The sequence below is a fragment of the Sminthopsis crassicaudata genome, chromosome 3 (genome assembly GCF_048593235.1).
Source record: "Sminthopsis crassicaudata isolate SCR6 chromosome 3, ASM4859323v1, whole genome shotgun sequence".
Lineage (NCBI taxonomy): Eukaryota > Metazoa > Chordata > Mammalia > Dasyuromorphia > Dasyuridae > Sminthopsis > Sminthopsis crassicaudata.
In genome coordinates this window covers 400,755,782-400,769,739 of record NC_133619.1, presented here as the reverse complement: position 1 = coordinate 400,769,739, position 13,958 = coordinate 400,755,782, and the positions used below count along the sequence as shown (strand labels likewise).

Below are 13,958 nucleotides of genomic sequence, written 5' to 3'. Positions count from 1 at the left end.
ATGATTCATAAAGAAATGTGTATCTTAAAAGTTAATACACCTGTAAAAAACAGAAAAAATAAATAAAGTTTAAAAAATATTCATTATTTCTGGTAAGGGCATGTCTTTCCAGCTTTGTATAGATTGTTATGCTTGGAAAACAAGTTGTATATGCCCTAGGGGGGTTTGTAATTTACTGTTGGTGTTTTTCCATCTTTTTGAATTCTTGTAGTTGGCATGCTACAGTAGTTAGAATAGGATTAGACTTGGAATGATTTTGAAAAAATAAAGGACTCATAAAAACAAAAGGATGAACATGAGAAATTCAAAGAAACATAGAAAGGTTTGTATAGATTGATGCAAAGTGAAAAAAAGCAGAATAAACTGAATGATGCAATAATACAATATTATAATATTGTATTATAATACAATTGTAATACAATGTTGTTGTATTACAATAATACAATAATATAATAATAGAAATGTTAAAAGCAGGTGAAACTAATGTAATCTTGATCTTGAAGAATAGATGATGAAACACATGCTCTTTTTAGGATTCAGGGGCAGAAATAGAAGGCGGAATGTTGCATATTGATTTTGATTAATTTTCTCTTTATGATGAAAGGGCTTAATGGGGGAGGGAGGCTATTGGAAAATGATCATGTTAAATAAAAAGGTAAAAAAAATCAATAAAATCTCTTTTTAAAAGTAATGAGAACTTATATGTTAGCTTTCAGCACAATGACTGCACATATGTAACTAATTAAATCCATTTCAAATTTAGGTGACTTCTAGACTGTTTTTGAAGAGAGAAAAACATTCTAAAACACGAGTCCCATGAGTGTTACAGGAGTAATATCTTCAGGAAAGCTGGATGGTCTATTGAAACTGTCTTCTATACTTATTTGTCCAGGCAACTGAGTCTCTAACTATTGACATGTCTTTTTGGTGACTTAGCCACAAAGGCAGCGTAGAAGTCATGTTTGTCACACATATTTCTGAAGGAAGTTTGCCCCCCCCCAGAGGGAAGCTGCCCCAGATGAATTTGTGCTGTATTTTTTGCATTCTCTGGCCAAGTAAATTTCTTTGTGTTAGCTATTAAACTATCTTTGGGATTCTCTAGTACTGAACATGGACCCTTGCACTACTCAGAGTTAGATCAGACTACTTTGTTTGATAGCATTCTTCTGGAGATATAAAATCTAGTATGTGAAGATAAAGTATTTATCACATACCAAGTTTTGTACTATGCAAGTAAGACAACCCTTACCCTTAAAGAGCTTATATTTTAACGTGAGAAGACAGTGTATAAGGGGACATAGAAAGGGTGCAAGTTTGAGAGGAGAAAGAAGGTCAGGAAATATCCCAAAGGTCCACTCCCAAGTAAAATAAAACAAATGCTCACCTAAGGAGTGTGTGTGTGTTTGTTGCAGTGAGGACTGAGTCCAAATTCTAGGGGGAGGGAAAAGAATAGAATAATGAAGAACAATTAATCTCATTGTGTGGAATACTGGGATATTCTTGGAATTTACTTATTAGACTAATCTATTTACATATAATCATGTCTTTACTATTATCCACTGGAAGTATATACAGAAAAAGTTTAATCTTCTCCTGGTTTCTCTTTGCAAGGCTGTTATATCTCCCATCTCCAGTTCTCAATGGGCATATGTTCAAGGAACAAGTTTGTTCATTCATTCAATAAACATCTAAGCACTCATTCTGTGCAGAGCCTTTAACCTGAGATGCAAGAACCAGAACCACAGAAACAGAATTTACATTCCAGGGGGTGTGAGGAGTGGCAGAGAGAATGCAAAATGCACACAATTAAGTAAATACAAGATGAATTGAGGAGGGAGAGTCTCTCACACCAACAACTAGGGCAAGTGTAGTGACGATTAGGGAGGGCAGCTTCTGCATGTGGCACCTGAGCTCAGTCTTGAAGCAAGCTAAGGATGCTAAGAGGAGAAGGGGGGAATAAACATTTCAGCCAAGATTTCAAGGGGGAGGGCAGACTATGCAAAGAGGCTGAGGTTGGAGCTATAATATTTAGGGAACAGCAGGTAAGCCTTTGGAAGGAGGGAAGGAGAACTTGTTACCAAACCTCATTAGGCATCCATTAGCAGAAAAATGACAAAATGTATTTCACTTCTAAACATTAAAGATGCTTATGCTGAATCATCTTCCCTATGTCGCTGACCTTCACCCCCCCCCCTTCCAGAAATTCACTGGTTTGTCCCAAGTAATAGGGATTTGAATTTTTAAATAAGTTGTATTATCTACATGGGTAAGAGGGGAGGGGGTGGTTATAGTCTCTCACATTGTCTTTGGATTCCCAGAGAGCCATCTGGTGGAAAGCAGAAACAGTGTAATGAGAATGTGCTGATAATTTAACAATTGATTCTCCATGTATCAGGATGAGGTTAAGTTTAATGTGCATTACTAACATTTTTCTCATCACTGTCTTAAACCTAAACTATCAGCAAAAAAAAATTAAAATAAAATAAATAAAGTAGCATATGCTATTCCTGGTGGTACATATGTTTACTTAGAAAATAGTCTCATTAGTTAGAGGTAGTTCCAGCATACCTCTGAATGTGATGTAGTGAAAAGAACATTGGACCAAGAATCATTATAGCCAGGATTTACCCATGGGATTTTGGAAAAATTACTTTACTTCTGATCTTAATTTTCCTCATCTGTAAAATGGGGATAATAGTACTTGCTCTGCCTGTGGCATGGGTATTCAAATGTGATCATCCTAGAATGCTCTATAACTTTATAAATATGAGATTTATATTATTATTGAGGTAGAGAGAACTGCTTAAACAGCAAGCTCTAAAGTGTACAGAGGAAGCAACTGGCTGGGGAATGGAGAGGATGGAGGGGTGGGGTCAGAAAGGAGAGCACAGATGGGCAAAGGAAGCAGAGAAACTAGGATCCTTTGCTTAAAAATCCTTGCTCTTTTTCTATCCATCTCCTCCCCCCACTCCTTATTCCTCCCCTTTGAATGAAACCTGTGGAGAGTTAGTAAGCCTTTCTTGTGTGATCCTAAGGACAGTGGAATAAACTGGCCTTGAACCTCAGGGTCAGAAGGAGGCTGTGTCAGCAAGATGTGTGAGGAATGCAAATAAGGACACTTCTTGAAAAGCCCAGCTACACAAGTCTGAACCTCTGATACCAAAGTGAAGGCTTTCCCAGGGGCTGGGGAGAGCTAGCCCTTGTTCTCATATCTTCTGAACCTGGTAGAAGCCCCACAGGTTTCCAGGACTTCCTCTCCTGACAACTTCCCTTTCTTCCAGAAGCTGTTGCCCTCTTGGCTCCTGGCCAGATTGTAAATTGGGAACTGCCTAGTCAGTGACCACAACAAAAGCCATTCTCTGGAGGGTGGGGATGGCCAGAGTAGGAGCTCTTTAAAAGAGTCCCCCTTCAAAAAGGACCCACATGTGCAAGAATGTTTGTGGCAACCCTTTTTGTAGTGGCAAGAAACTGGAAATGGAGTGAATGCCCATCAGCTGGAGAATGGCTGAATAAGTTATGGTATATGAGTGTTATGGCATATTGTTCTATAACAAATGATCAGCAGGATGATTTCTGAGAAGCCTAGAGAGACTTACATGAACTGATGCTAAGTGCCCTGAGCAGGACCCGGAGATTATTGTACATAACAACAAGATTACATAATGATCAACTCTGATGGATTTGGCTCTTTTCAACAACGAGGTAATTCAAGCCAATTCCAATAGGCTTGTGATGGAGAGAGCCATCTGCATCCAGAAAGAGGATTGTTGAGACTGAATGTTCAGGATCACAATATAGTTTTTTCATCTTTTTGTTGTTTGCTTCCTTTTTGTTTTTTTTTTAATCTGATTTTTCTTGTGCAGTATGATAAATGTGGAAATATGTATAGAAGAATTGTATATGTTTAATATATATTAGATTACTTGTTGTCTAGGGGGAGGGAGGGAGAAGAATTTGGAACACAAGGTTTTGCAAGGGTAATGTTGAAAACTATCTTTGCATTTAATTTGAAAGTAAAAAGGTATTATTAAAATAATAATAAAAATAAAAGAAATAAGTGACTCCCACAATACCATGAACTGGAAACATTAATAATGGAGAAAGCTCCAAATGATATTAGAATAGATGATTCCTCCCCTTACTGTCCACCTGTAAGTTCCATATTCATCTCCAAAGGACTGGCAGCCTCCTCTGCCTGTGGCCTCTTTGCTCAGCATGCAAAACAGACACTGAAGAATTTTCAGAGAGGTTCAAGAAAGTTTGTTTTTGCTAACCAATCAATTAATTATTTATTAAGCACCTATTTTGTGCCATGCATTTGACTGGGCACTGGAAATACAAGTACTACCATCAGATTTGGATACAGGAATTTGTACTAAAGCAGTCACAGACATGGTAATAAGTCACATAAAAATGTAAAAGACCCCAGGCACTGCCTCTTTCCATCAATATCACTAGTGAGCCATGGTTTATTTGGCTGATCTATATTGCTGACTGATTTGAGGCTGATTAGCAGTATAGTCTGTGACATAGGGTGCAGGAATGCTTTCTCCTTTCCCTTCATTGAATTTCTTCTTTTTTCTTGAATTATTTCTTTTTTTTTCTTTTTATTTTTTATTAAAACTTTTTATTTACAAAGCATATGCATGGGTAATTTTTCCAGTATTGACCTCTGCAAAACCTTTTGTTCCAAATTTTTCCCTCCTTCCCCCCAAACTCTCTCCTAGCTGGAAGGTAGTCCAATACATGTTAAATATGTTGAAATACATGTTAAACACAATATATGTGTACATATATGTACAGTTAACTTGCTGCACAAGAAAAATCAGATCAAGAAAGAAGAAAAAGAAAAATTGAGAAAGAAAACAAAATGCAAGCAAACAACAACAGAAAGAGTAAAAATGCTATGTTGTGTTCCACACTCAGTTCCCACAGTTCTCTCTCTGGGTGTAGATGGCTTTCTTCATCACTGAACAAGTGGAACTGGTTTGAATCATCTTAATGTTGAAGAGAGTCACATCCATCAGAACTAATCATCATATAATCTTGTTGTTGCCATGTACACTGATCCTCCTGGTCCTGCTCATTTCACTCAGCGTCAGTTCATGTAAGTCTCTCCAGGCCTCTCTGAAACCATCCTTCTGATCATTTCTTATAGAACAATAATATTCCATAACATTCATATATCATAACTTAATCAGCCATTCTCCAATTGATGGGTAGACATTTAGTTTCCAGTTTCTGGCCACTACAAAGAGGGCTGCCACAAACATTCTTACACATACAGGTCCTTTTCCCTCCTTTAAGATCTCTTTGGGATATAAGCCCAGTAGAGACACTGATGGATCAAAGAGTATGCAGAGTTTGATAGCTTTTTGAGCATAGTTCCAAATTGCTCTCCAGAATGATTGGATCCATTCACAATTCCACCAACAATGTATCAGTATCCCAGTTTTCCCACATCTCCTCCAACATTTGTCATTATCTTTTCCTGTCATCTTAGCCAATCTGACAGGTGTGTACTGGTATTTCAGAGCTGTCTTAATTTGCATTTCTCTGATCAATAGTGATTTGGAGCACCTTCTCATATGACTAGAAATAGTTTAAATTTCTTTGTCTGAGAATTGTCTGTTCATATCCTTTGACCATTTACGTTGATTTTTTTCTAATACAAGCAGGTCTCAAACAATTTCCTGGGTAGACAAGTGTCTGATTTTGTCTGCTTTTCCTTCCTAATCCTTCTATTGCTTCTTCTTCTTCCTCTCCCTTCCTCCCTCCCTTCTTTTCTACTTTCTCTCTCTGTCTCTGTCTCTCTCTCTCCTTGGCTAGTGCTTTATGTGTCACACTACACTGTTCTGTCACGAAGTTAATTTGTATTAAAATTACCTTAACATAATATATATTTTTTCCCTAATAGACTATAAATTCTTTCTAGATAAGGAACTATCTCTTATTTAAACTTTTTGAGGTTGTTGTCATCAATTCCTGTCTAACTCTGTGTGATCCTTTCTGGAGTTGTCTTGGCAAAAAATATTGTAGTAGTTTGCTATTTCTTTCTCCTATTCATTTTGCAATGAATAAACTAAGGGAAACTGGGTGAAGTGACTTGCCCAGGGTCACATAGCTAGTTAGTGTCTAAGGCTAGATTTGAACTCAGAAAGATAAATTTTTGCAGGCCCTTCACTCAATCCACTGTACTACATAGCTGCCCAAAACTAAAATTTACTTCCCCCTTACATTTAGCTCAGTCATCTGATTAATAAGTGTCTGTTGAATTAAAGCAATTATGATTAGCAGCTATGTATAGGCCATTTGTTGCTATGGTTTAGTAACTTCCTGCTTGAATTGTGGTCAAGCAGAAAATTGAAGCCATAAACGTCAACAGTGAATTATAAAGTTGAAAGGGAATTGAATTAGGGAGAACAGAGGGAAAGGATCCTTTCTGCTCTTTTCAAGGCATTTGTTTTGCCTTATAGAATAAATGCCACAATTCCAGGGGTTGCTTAGCCATCTAGTTGGCATCTAGTTTACATAGTAAATTCATAGCTCATGAAGGGTGAATACAATAAGATGAAAAAAGGGATAATGGCTCCAAATGGTGGAGGTCTTTGAATGTTAGGCAATGAAATTTGGAGCTAATTCATTAGATAAGAGAGATTTATTGAAGGGTTTAAAGTAAGGAATGAACATGACCAGTCCTATGTATCAGAAAGTATGTGCTTTCCTGAAATATTCTGGAAACCCTTCCTTCATACTCACCTGCTGAAACTAATAACTTCTGAATACAGTAGGAATGACAAAAGAGTCATGATGTCATTGAATGAGTGCTGGATTGGCAGCCAGAATATCTGAATTTGATCCCAAGTGCTGCCATTTTTCACTTGTGACTTTGGGGACGTCATTGTATTTTAAATTATCTGGTTTATAAATCAAAAGAAATCACTAGATCATTTCCAAAGTCTATTCTAGCACCAACATTTTGTGATTGTTAAGGACAGAACTATCTTGAAGTCTCTTGAGCAACTTTTAGTCCCATTACTAGATGTGGCCAAACAGAGATGAGTTGTCTCCTTATCATGGATGCTGTGAAGTGATTCTTATACATGGAGGGACTGGACAAAAAGACTTCTGTGATCTCTTCTCAGTGTGAGCTTTTAAGATGTTTAATTTTTTTTTAAATGCAGACAAGATTAGAAAGGAAGTGATAAACTGGCGGGAACATTTTTATATTCAAAAGTTCTGATAAAGGCCTCATTTTTAAAATATATAAAGAACTGACTCAAATTTATCAGAATTCAAGCCATTCTCCAATTGATAAATGGTCAAAGGATATGAACAGACGATTTTCAGATGAATAAATTAAAACCATTTCTAGTCATATGAAAAGTGCTCTAAATCACTATTGATCAGAGAAATGCAAATTAAGGCAACTCTGAGATACCACTACATACCTCTCAGATTGGCTAAGATGACAGGAAAAGATAATAACAAATGCTGGAGTGGATGTGGGAAACCTGGGGCACTGAAACATTGTTGGTGGAGTTGTGAATGCATCCAACTATTCTGGAGAGCAATTTGGAACTATGCCCAAAGGGTTATCAAACTGCATACCCTATGACCCAGCAGTGTTTCTATTGGGCTTATATCTCAAAGAGATCTCAAAGGAGGGAAAAGGACCCACATATGCAAAAATGTTTGTGGCTGTCCTTTTTTGTAGTGACTAGAAACTGGAACCTGAGTGGATGTCCATCAGTTGGAGAATGGCTGAATAAATTGTGGTATATAAATTATGGAATTCCATAGGGAATATTGGAATATTATTGTTCTGTAAGAAATGACCAACAGGATGATTTCAGAGAGGCCTGCCGAGACCACATGAACTGATGCTAAGTGAAATGAGCAGAATGAGAAGATCATTATACATGGCAACAAGATTGTACAAAGATCAATTCTGATTGACGTGGCTCTCTTCAACAATGAGATGATTCAAACTAGTTCTAGTGATCTTGTGACAAAGAGAGCCATCTATACCCAGAGAGAGGACTGGGGGAACTGAGTGTGGATCATAACATAGCATTTTCAATCTTTTTGTTATTGTTTGCTTGCATTTTATTTTCTTTGTCACTTTTTGATTTGAATTTTCTTGTGCAGTAAGATAATTGTACAAATATGTTTACATATATTGGAATTATCATTTTTTTAAACCATGTTTAACATATATTAAATTACTTGGCATTTAGGGGAAGTGTGGGGGAAAAGCAGGGAATATTGGAAAACAATTTTGCAATTTTTAGTTTTGTAAGGGTTAATGATGAAAAATTATCCATGCATATGTTTTGAAAATTAAAAAAAGGAAAAAAAAAACAATGTTTAAAGTTTTTCCATGTAAAGCTTCTTCTCTTCCTCCCCAGGATTTATGATAGTCTGATTTCCCTCCTTCACATTGGAGAATCCATATCTATGATGAAAGCGTTTTGGAGATAAGCAACATGCTTAGGCTATTAGAGCTAGCCTTTTGTAAAAATTGTAATTTTAGGTGGAAGGTGTATGTTTTAACCCAAGACAGAATAACTCTTCACCTGAGTTCTTACCAAGTTCTAGTAGGGATATGCTGGTAAATATTTAACAACAAACTCTTTGATAGTGTGGGGTAGGATATAGAAACAACATACTTTAGAAAATGTTTTTATTATTTTAAAAATATGTGAGGGTATACACACATATGTGAGTTGTATTGTATGTATAGATGCATGTGTGTGTACCCACATACATACACACATATATACTTTTTTTCAATCAACAAAAATCTACCTTTTAGCTTCTACCTACTCTGACCTCTCTTCAACTTGACAATTTTAAAACCCAAAAAACTGATTACAAACACATATAGCCAATAAATACAAATGTCCACATTTTCATATCCAAAAATGTCTTATTTTACAATCTAAGTCCTTTACTTTTTAAGAGATGGGTAGTCTATATCATCATTAGTCTTCTGGAGTGATGGTTGTTCATTATGCTAATAAGAATTCTTAATGCTTTCAAAGTTGTCTGTCTTAATCATATTGCTTTCATTGTCAATATTATTTTCCTGGTTCTGCTCACTTCATTTGGCATCATACAAGTCTTCCCAGGTTTTTTTGAAACCATGATGATAAAGCTTGAAGTGGATACATGTATCATCTCTTCCTATTAGAATATAAGCAATTTTAACTCTTTGGTCAGTTAACACTGTTCATGTGTACCTTTTTAATGTTTCTTTTCACTCTTATGCTTGAACTTCAGAGTTTTGATGCAGCTCTAGCTTTTCCATCAGGAATGCTTCAAAGTTCTCTATTCTACTAAAAATCCATTTTTCCTGTCACATTATACTTTGTCCTGCTGGCTGAATTTCCTAGATGTCCCCCTTTCCTTCTGGAATATCATGTTCCAAATTCTCCACTCTTTTATGGTAGTGGCTGCTAAATTGTGTGTGATCTTTACTGGCTCCTCAGTACTTAACTTTTTGCTTTCTGGATACTTGCATTGTTTTTTTGTTTGTTTGTTTTTCCATTTACTTTGAAGCTCTAGATTTTGGGTAAGTTCTTTCTGGTAGTTTTATTCTTCTTGTGCCAAGCTGTTAATTCCCTTTTCAATTCTTTCTTTCATAGCTCTCATTTCTTTTCAATTTCCCCCCTCAAGAGCTCTCATTTCATTTATGCCCATTTTCCAGCCTACTTCCTAATTTCGGACTTGATGTTAGGTGCTAAGATTTGCTGTACTTCTGGAAGGAAGGTCTAGGCTGATCCTTTTTTTGCTTTTATGAGATATTGAGTGTTGTGTTATTCTAGGATCAAAAGTGATCTGATCCAATACAAAGTTTGATTTCTTGTAACTTGTCTCAGCCTTGTAAGTTCCTAAGCAACAAAAGAATGCTGAAGATTCAGCCCCAATAGTCATCTAGGAAGTTCTGCTGATATAGAATGACAGAACTACAGAGTAATCCTCCTCTTAGTTGTAATAGCCATTGCATTTGTAGGCTATGTCCTACCTTGAAGCCAAATCTCATTCTGAGGTGCTACCATAATTACATACCTCCTATCAGCTATCTCTTACATTGGTACCACACTCGCAGAATGAATTTGAGGGGGATTCTCAGTCGATAAAGCAACCCTTACTCTATTCTTCCCATTCCACTTCATTTTACCCTTCATTATTATAGCACTAGTTATTGTCCACCTCCTATTCCTTCACATAACAGGCTCTAATAATCCCTGGGGAATTAACCCTGACTCAGATAAAATCCCATTCCACCCTTATTATACCAATAAAGATGCCCTTGGCTTAATCTTCCTACTCCTCATGCTTCTCACACTAGCCTTGTTCTCCCCAGACTCACTAGGAGACCCAGACAACAGAACTACAGATTCCCTGGTCTAGATTACTGCTATATTCTTCTTCAGGCTGGGCTAGATGATGGAACTGAAACACTGCTCTCCTTAAGTTTGGACCAAATCACTGCTGCTTGTTTTTAAACTACTTTCTTGCACAGTAAACTAACTGGGACCTCCCCGAGTACAAGTCCTCTTCTCAGTCCATTGGAACTTAGTCCCTTGTCTTCAAAAAATTTGTAAAATAACAGGAGAATAATATCAGGGACAATGTCTGATTCCTGGCCCAGACCTCTATCCACTGCCTCTAAGGCATTTTCCAGATGAGAAAATTGAAACTCAGAGAGATGAGGGGTATCCTGAGTCTTCCCTCTGACTCTCTCATCCTTCCATTTTCTTACCTTCCTCTGATATCCTCTCCTGTTCTCCTTTTCCTTTTCTTTTCCCTCTCCTGTCCTTACACTCATTTGCCCAAGGTCATAAGAGTAACTAGTTTATACATCTATAAAATGGGAAATTTGATCAAAGTACTTTCAGCTCTGAAATTACATGGTTTTTATTATTATTGTTAGAGAAAATTAATAACTGCAGGAAACTTAATCATTTCAAATGTGGGCTAGGGCTAAATTAAACTAAGTTGTCTTCAGAACTTCACCATCTGGCAGTATTCAGAGTTTAACTCCTATGGGGTTAGGAGTAAATCAAGTGTAACAGAGGGAGATTCAGGACTAGTTTTGGGGTTTTTTTCAGGAAAACTCTGGATTTGGCGAAATACAAAAGGCACAGACTGAGCTGAATCACAGCCCAGATCTCCAGGATCAGCGGCTCTCCCTGACTGTCAACCTGAGCCAAGCCCTAAAACAGAGGGTCCCATTCTGCTGGCCCAGCAGGACATGTGATGGGCAGTGCCCAGCACATGCAGTGCCCAGCAGGGCTTGCGGACCACCCTGACTGCTTAAGGACCTGGACACTGGGCCTAATTTCCACTGAAACGCAATTGTATCTGCCTTATGTTTCTGGCTTGAATTTCAGTAGTAAACAAACAACAGGAAAAAAAAAATTCCGGTTTGGAAATCAGAAACCATCTGTTTCTCATTCTGTTCTTCTCCAGTGTTCTCCTCTGGGGTTCTTTAATTCTCTCCTCCTTAGACGAAGACATAGCTCAACTCAGAGCACAATGATGTTACTTGACTACTGCACTCTAAGGAGAGTTTTGTGTTTCCTGGCTGACATCTTAAACCCTGAGGACAGAAATCTCTTTCCTTTTCATTAACAATAGGTGGTTTGGATCAGCTTCTTCTATCTCCACTTTTCCTCTTCCCAGTGCTCCCATTACCTCTTTTCCCCTTCCTTCTCCACTTCTCCTTTTCTCTTTTCCCTTGCTCCTCCTTTCCCCATATTCCCATCCCCTTTTCTTATCATCCTTGCCTCCCTTCCCTTTATTTAACTTTCCATCCTTCTCCTCCCATCTTGCTTCTTCCTTCCTCTCCTCTCTACCACTTCAGTTCTTGCCCTCCCTTTTCCTTTCTTCTCCCTTTGTTTCTCCCTGTCCTCTCCTTTCTCTCTTTCCCTTTTCCTATTCTTCCCTCCTTTATCATTTCATCTTCTACCTTTCCCTGATCTCCTCTTCCCTCCTCTGACTTCCCCTTCTTTATCTTTCCTTCTCTTTTTCTGTCCTCTGCCTTCCCCTTTATTCTCCTTCCCTATCCTCCTCCACTCTCCTGTGACCTCCCATCTCTACTCTTCCTTTTCCTCTCAATATCACATCCTTCTCTCCCTTTCTTTGCCACTCCTTGTTACTATTACTTTTCCTTTAATGAAGTTTTTTCTAATATCCTGAATAAAATATAAACATAGATCGACTTCTAAAGCACAAATATTGACTTGTTGTAAAGTAAACAAACAAAATGCCCCACAACTATCTGAATACCTGTTATTAATATTTCCGGCCAACACACTCTGCAAAAGGTTCCAAAATCTTGAATCAGTTCACTGCCTTCAGCATTTGGTTTGGTGAAGATGCTCCTCAGCTTCCAAGGATTTCAAGAGCTAAGAGTCTTAGCAGTAATGCTTCCTTAGTCCTGTTATAGTATTGTAGGTTCCTCTTCTGCTGGCTACTAACCCTGTTTTACTTTTTTCCCTAGGGAAAGAAACTGGCAGCCTGAGCTTCATGGAGTCCTCTAACCATCTCAACTGTCATCAAAAGATGGGAAGATGGAGTCATTCTCTCCCTATTCGATGAATTTGAGTTACTCCCCATCATCTCTAGAATAAAATATAGTCTCTTCTGTTTTCCTTTAAAGCTCTTTATAACCTGAGTCTATCTAATATTTCTAGTCTTCTTAACACATTTATCCTCTACACATCCTTCAAGATCCATTCATGCTAGCCTATTTATTGATTACTCTCCATACAAGATGACCCATCTTCCAACCTCTTTGTGCCCTTGCACTGGGATGAATGGAATAGTTTCCCTTACAAATCTGCCCCTCTTAGAATCTTGCTTTCTTAAACATAACTCAAATGATATCTTTGAGCTGGAGATTTTTCTCATGTCTCCTGCCACTAAAACTTTACCTTCTAAGGCCATTTTCTATTTTTTATATATGTATTCTGTAGACATAACTATTTTTTAAATGCATGTGTTCCAGGAGTGTTCTGGAACCAGCTGGAAGTCAATTGTTAGATCTTTAAGTGAGCATTTATCTCTCAGAAATTGGCAAACATTACAAATCCTCTGGACTTACAGTTTTGTTGATTGTCTATACTTAAGAAAGTGATGGAGAAAATGTTCACAATTGGTATTAAAAGTGTATGGATTTTTGGGACAATTGTTTAAAAATTATCCAGCACATGCCATTTCCCCTCTCCCTCCCATTAGAATGTAAGCTCTTTGAGGACAGAAGATGGATTTTTGTCTCTGTTTTTATTTTATATCCCCAGCTCTTAGCAAAGGGGCTGACACCTAAGACCTTAATAAAGCTTGCCAATTGATTGTTTTTTGAAATCTGCAAACAGTTTAGATGATATGTTATTTTTGTTTTGTTCATTTGATATACTCCTACATAAATTTCTTATCCAAGTGAGATAGTAGGCAGATAGGTGATACAGTGGATAGAACACTAGATTTGAAGCCAGAAAGACTCACCTTCCTGAATTCAAATCAAGCCTCAGATGTTTCCTGGTTGTATGACCTTGAGCAAATTACCTAATCATTTGCCTCAGTTTCCCCATCTGTAAAATGAGCTGGAGAAGGAAATGAGAAACCACTCTAGTATGTGTGCCAAGAAAACCCCAAAGAGAGTCAGGTCACAGAGAATCATTGTTGTTGACTGAACAACAGCAATCAAAGGAGACAGTGAGGCTAATGAGAAGAATGCTGGATTTCAGTTTAGGAGATCTGATTTTTTGATCCTTTACAAGTCATTTAACTTCCCTGGGCCTCAGTTTTCTAATTAGACCAGACATCTAGCTTATTTATGTGCAAAATGGTAATAATAACACTTGTGCTGCCTCTCTTGTAAGGAAAGTGCTTTGTCGGCCTTAAAGATTTGCTATAGCAGCATTATGGACTGGCGTTATTATTGT

General features: G+C 37.5%; 1 long non-coding RNA gene across 3 annotated transcripts in view; it reads left to right on the top strand.

Annotated features, from left to right (window-relative positions):
* LOC141562693 (uncharacterized) overlaps nt 1–13,385 on the top strand; it is a 50,868-nt gene extending 37,483 nt beyond the window's left edge. For 2 of the 3 annotated variants that reach the window (XR_012488222.1, XR_012488223.1), the window contains one exon: nt 12,515–13,385. This is a non-coding gene — a long non-coding RNA (uncharacterized LOC141562693). Of the gene's footprint in view, nt 1–763; nt 1,351–12,514 lie in introns of those variants that run through there. The other variant, XR_012488224.1, reaches the window with a different exon arrangement.
* Nucleotides 13,386–13,958: the final 573 nt, after the last annotated feature.